At 33.1% G+C, this 6000-nt stretch overlaps 1 protein-coding gene across 1 annotated transcript in view; it reads left to right on the top strand.

Annotated features, from left to right (window-relative positions):
- Nucleotides 1-4563: 4563 nt before the first annotated feature.
- LOC148953808 (uncharacterized) overlaps nucleotides 4564-6000 on the top strand; it is a 76912-nt gene continuing 75475 nt past the window's right edge. The window contains exon 1 of the mRNA XM_089085912.1: nucleotides 4564-4622. The gene's annotated coding sequence lies outside the window, so the exon portion shown is untranslated. The remainder of the gene's footprint in view (nucleotides 4623-6000) is intronic.

The raw sequence follows: 6000 nt of genomic DNA, 5'->3' as shown, positions 1-6000 counted from the left end.
CACCATCTTTCTCATGAAAAAGTCCTAAATTTCTAAACTAATGTTTAAAAGCATATCCACAATATCATTTTGCCGTGTCGTGATCAATATATCAATAAAGTGGGTAAATATATTTGAACCATAACGTAGAAGCCCCATACAATAGTCTAATGATTGAGAATCAGTTTTTATTAAATCAACAAGCAGTCCCCGATAACACATCTTCCTTTGAATGGACAACTCTAGAAAATCAAAATCTAGAACCAAAGTTTTTTCATAAGAACTAGATTCCTCATGATTCGCTCTTTCTCGAATCTATCCATTTTTTAGAGTCCTAACTCTCTCACAACCATCTTCAGACTAACCAGAATTTCTTTTTGTGCTCTAGAAAATATACGCTAGTCTACTATAGAAAGAAAAAAAAATAGCTTTGATTTAGAAACATTTTTATTGAACATAATTACAATAATAATATTCACTGATGCATTTTGTTCTCATCAATATATTTCGATAGGGCATCTAATGCTGACCGAAGTTTATTTATATGGAGAATATTCACTTTTCAAGCAAAACATAGTTGCTCCTCCTGCTTCAACTTGCTTAAAGATATCACGTATCTGACATAAATAATGTCCCTTTCAAGACACGGTCTACAGCCGGCGGCTATTTCCACAGATACATTGGGCACTCGTATATTGTTGCTGTTGCTGCTGCCGGTTCCATCATTCATCTCCAATACTGTAAATGCACCACTAATTTTTTTCTCCACTAAGAACCTCTAAAATATAATAGTCTCCCTCTGAAATCAAGTCTATTACTAACAAGAACTACAATGAAAATTACTCCTGTTATCCGAATCCAACTACCAAAAAAGTAGTTAGTGTGAGCACCGCTCTCTCTCTGTTTGACCCCCAAAAAACATGGGTATCACCTTAGAAAACCGGTCTGGAAGAGTATGTATCATTCCTTGTAATAGATGACTGGCTCGTGATAAGCCAATGTACCGGTTAAACTACACGCATATTCATGTAGGCGTGAATGTAGGATTGAATGTAGGACTCAAATTCCCTATGGCCTTACTACTCAGATACAGGGAAAATATTAAAAGTAGAATAGCCAAGGCCCGGGCTGTTTTTTCACAGTTGAAAAAAAGTTTGGAGGAATAAGAAGATTATTGGTTTGCCGGAAAGTTGACACCTGACCGCCTGAATGCCCAGCATCAGGAGTGGTTGAAATACTGACTCAAGGCTACATTATTAAGGTGATGTCTTTTAATTTTGCAATAGTATTTGATTGAGTCTGGTGCAAGCGCCTGTTGAACAAAATCCAACCGGAGTTTGTGATCGTCTACTTGAGGTTCTTTGGGTTTTTCTAAACAATTGTACTCTCCGTGTAGTTCTCCATGCGTTTACTTCCGCTGAGAGTCAAGTAAAGGCTGAGGTTTCTCAGTATAATTTCCTTACACCCGCAAGTTTTCCTGGTGTATATCAACGATATAGGGGGCAATCTCTTTAACTCTCTCTACCATTTGCTAATGATACCACGCTACATTCATCTGTCCATAAACAAGAAGACCCTACACAATCTTCTTCATCCCTATGGTCGGATATACTGCAGACTGAAAAGTAATGTGAGGCCCTAATAGTGAATTTCAACCATTCCAAAATTAAGGAGCTTATAATCACCCTATAGTTCTCGTGTTGACTTGGATAATGTTCAGCCTCTCAATCAGAGCTTTGTTGCGGCGTCAATGGCTGTTTTGTACAAGTACATACACTATCCTCCCTCTGACGAGTTATATCTACTTGGTCCGCTCTGAGTACCTGAGGAACAGTTTTTTAAGACGCTGCGCCTCTATTTGGAATAGTCTCCCTAGGGATGCTGTCCCTGAAAACCCATCTCTTGATTCCTTTAAAATTCAATTCAACGACAGAACTCTAGGGGAAAAGCCTTTATAAATGGTTGACTTGGGGCATATAAGTTTCAGTAGTCTTAACGCCATGAATTTTGTTATAAGAAAAAAATTTACCCTTTCACGATGTTGCATTTAGTTTATTAGTTTGTTTAGGTTACTTACGCATTATCCAGAACACACTCAAGAAGTTTGCTTTGTTTGATCTGAGTTAACCGATTTTTCTCTCGTATTTGGTTATAATCAGTTTATTCTTTCGTGAAATAAACTATGATGCAGGTATATTTTAATGAAATATTTAATATATAGAGGTGGTTAGGCTAGGTTATGTTGGGTATATGATATAATGCATTCTGGGTTGCCTGCTTTCCATAATTCTTTGTTGTAATTTCCATAATTTTGTTACTATAGTATTATATTTTCATCATATTTTGGTATATCTCCTTATGATTACCCTAACTTTACTTCTTGAGTGTGTTCTGGATTACTACCTTATTTAGTTTAGATATTTAACGTTTGATCTTTGTGTTTGATCGTTGATCGTTGTATTGAACGTTGTGTTTTGCTCGATAATATGCTATTGTTGATTGTATTTCATTATTCATTAGTAAATAAACCCAAGGTAACGAAAATCCATCCCAAACATCTGGTCGTTTCCGCATAATCGACGGGATACGGGAGACAGGATAACGGGCAACAGAGGATATTTCGGGCAAAAAAAACTAACACACACACACGTTGTCTATTCGGAGTGTAGAAATGAAAAAAAAAGAATAGGGGTTAGAATCTGTAAAATTTTGAAATCAGATTCCACCGATAACCCCAGGGCGCGCCATATTTTACCGTGAGGAATAGGCAGGAAGAAAATATGGAAATAACCTGTTGTTCAATAAAAGGATTTTTCCTAGCGAATCGTTTATTTATACGTCATGGAAAGGCAGTGTGAAAAACCTACAGCTACTGTTGGAAATTACCATTTGACTGGGGGAACAGTTACCTTCTCTAGACTTCGGTTTTTCCTCTCCGGGCCTTTTTTTGCCGCCAGGTTTTCATTTGGCAATAGTTTCAAAGATAAAAATTTGTTGATCATATTTGTCATTATAATAATATCGTTTTTTTGTGTGTTATATACTTAGATATCCATTACTTTACAAATTAGCTCAGGTAGAATTAAATCAGCTTAACTTTACTTTACCGTCTATTGAATTATTGGTAGTTCACCCCACGCTATGCTGTCTATTGGATAATGTGAACGCTGCCTTCGTGTTTATTTATTTATTTATTTTTTTAATTTACGCCGATTCGCTCGATACATTAAACAAGTTCGCAAATCAATAAATTTCAAATTCTTATCTCTGCTGCAAAAAAACAGTTTTTTCCGAATCCTAAAAAATGTTTCTCTTCTTAAGCTGATTTCAAATGAGTACACTTTGTGAAATTTAGGCTTATCTCCTGTAAGCAATTTTTATAATAAGATTCTTTGGGAATTTTCATTTCCAAAGATATTTACTTATGTAAAGTCTTCTAGTTTTAACTTTAAAGCTAATAGAAGGTACATATATCCAGAATAGATGTTATTTCACTGATTAAAGCTAAATAAAAGAAGCTCATAATTATCAAGCCAGTACAAGAGAATTTGTCTTCTGAAGGAATCGAACTTCATTTATTTATCTTTCGTTTGTAACCAAAAAAAGAAAGTAAAACAGCAAAAATTAGCAATCAACAAAAAGTTTTTTGAGACGTGCACACTGATAAATAGCAGTTAAGATCCTGTTTTTTCGAATCTTTTTGAAATGAGAATTTATTTTTCACGCATCACCACTTCGTGCATCTGATCCAAAGTCTCTTGTCTGCAAGAAAAAGAAGAAAATTTTGAATTTTGTTATTTTAATAAAATCAATTTTTTTGCATCGACTTCAAAATAATGAGTTTTCATCAATAGTTTTGTCGTTTTCTTGTTTCTTTAATTGGTAAAAAATAAAAAAAAATCTTCAGGAAACACGAAAAAAGTATATTTTTCTTGTTTTCCCCGGGAAAAGGGTCCTTCACACCGGTCTTAGGAGGGTGATTCCTCCCGTTCAAATTTGCAGGGAGGTCCGTATATTTACGGTCCTTTCAACCGGTTCCATTGAAACTTTCCATAATAGCATAACTTATGGCTTTGTATTCATTTACGGAGAAAATTTTGTCCACAGCATAAGCAACGGTAATTAAATTCGAGCTGTACTTGTAGTTTTCCGTTCCGTAAGTCTATGTTACGTTAAGAAGAAATCACTATAACGGCAACGAAATGGAATCTGGATGAGCAATCAAAAATTTTTACAATAAAATTAATTAACTTTTCCTAGAAAGCTTTCCACACTTGATCAGACTTTTAATATCCATTTCAATTCCACATTTCTAACTTGTTGAATTGTTTGCTGATGATGATTGTGATGATTTTAGACGGTAATTGTGATGGTATTATGGATTTTTACGTTAGCCTAGTCTGGAGTGAATTGCTTAAGTGTCAAAGGTTATACTTAGCGTCAGATGTAACAGCTTAGCGTAAACTTAACCACTTAGCATAGAAAAGACAGCACGAAGTGTGAAAGCCGTTCTAGCCATATTTTCTTATTGATAAAATTTTTATCGATTTGATCGAATTTTTCGATTTGAGTTTTCAGATCGAAACTTTTGCCACCGAGATTGGTCACAAAACGGATTGGAGATGGAGGATTAGATGGACAAGGTAACAATGCTCATATTTTTATTCAATTTGAAACACCAGGAAATTTTTATATTGAAACAAAACAGTCTTGCTAGATGTAATACTATAGAAATAACGTATTTATTATCATGTTATCAATGTTTGTAAAAAGTAAGATTTTAATTAAAGAAAATAATTAAGATTATCAGATTAGCCTGCAGTTCTTTTTTGAAATTTGAAAGACACACTGAAAGGAACAGTTGTAAACCATTTTGCCATGTGAACGTAAATAACGTATTTGATAAACAGGATTTAAGATATTATATTGCAATACCAATAGTTAAAGCAAGGAATTTTTACAAAAAGTCCTATTAGCTTAGTTGCCAAAAAAGCAAAAATTACATTAAAAACATGCTCCTGGTTTGTTTTTATCTAGGCTAAATGAATTGCCTTTCCTTTTCCTTTTGTTTTCCTTTTGGACTGTTTTCCTTTTGTTTTTGTGTTTTATATTTGATGGTAACGTATATTATTGTAAGTCTTATTTTATATTTATCTAGGATTTGTTGATGACGGGTGTTAAATATAGAGCCAAAATATTCAGTTAGAAAAAAAGAAAAAAAATCACTGTCTTAAAATAATTCCTCGTTGTTTTATTTTTGGTACTTGCACTACAGTATGAAAATCAATAACCGACATAATTTTTTTTATCCTTAAATGAGAAAAAAAGAAGGGATCTTTTCCGTTATACGTAGGTAAATTTACTGTTTTTGACATATTTCAGCTAGGATGAAAGTGAATGGACAACTTAATGATATTTTAAAAGTTCTCTCATAATTCCATAATCAATTCTGGGGGATTTTAAATTTTGAGCCTTTAATGGGGCCCCACAAGGTAAAACAGTCCATAGTAACCAAAAGATAAAATCATATTTCTAAAAAAATTGTCTAATGAAAAAAAAATTGCCATCTCTATCTTATTCGGGAATGATAATTATTATTTTCCTTAGTTTTAATAGTAAAATGTTATTTCAAAAACAAATTTGCAGGAGCTTTTGAAAAGAGACCGAAAGCCCTCGAAAATGACGTCACTGCAAAACTACAATGTTAGCCCTTTAACAATTTATGGGTATGCCAATGGCTGAATTTGTCGTTTTTTACCATTTTGGTATTACTATAATAGAAAATAATTAATAATAGTTAATGATAATCTTTATTTTTGTGGTAATTTAAAGACTTGCTTCTTTACAATTAAATTTTAATTGAATTCAAATTTGAAATTCATATTTAATTAAATTCAATTTTAATTCAGTTGTTAGTTTTCAGTTTTTAGTCGTCACTGTTTTTGCTGATTGCGAGCTTAACTTTTGATATTTTGATTTTTTTTTTGTATTTTGCTAATCTTTAGCTAATTAATTTTTTTT

Source organism: Artemia sp. Qi Xiang Cuo, chromosome 3 (assembly GCF_049724085.1).
Source record: "Artemia sp. Qi Xiang Cuo chromosome 3, ASM4972408v1, whole genome shotgun sequence".
NCBI classification, from domain to species: domain Eukaryota; kingdom Metazoa; phylum Arthropoda; class Branchiopoda; order Anostraca; family Artemiidae; genus Artemia; species Artemia sp. Qi Xiang Cuo.
This window is presented reverse-complemented; position numbering and strand designations above follow the sequence as displayed.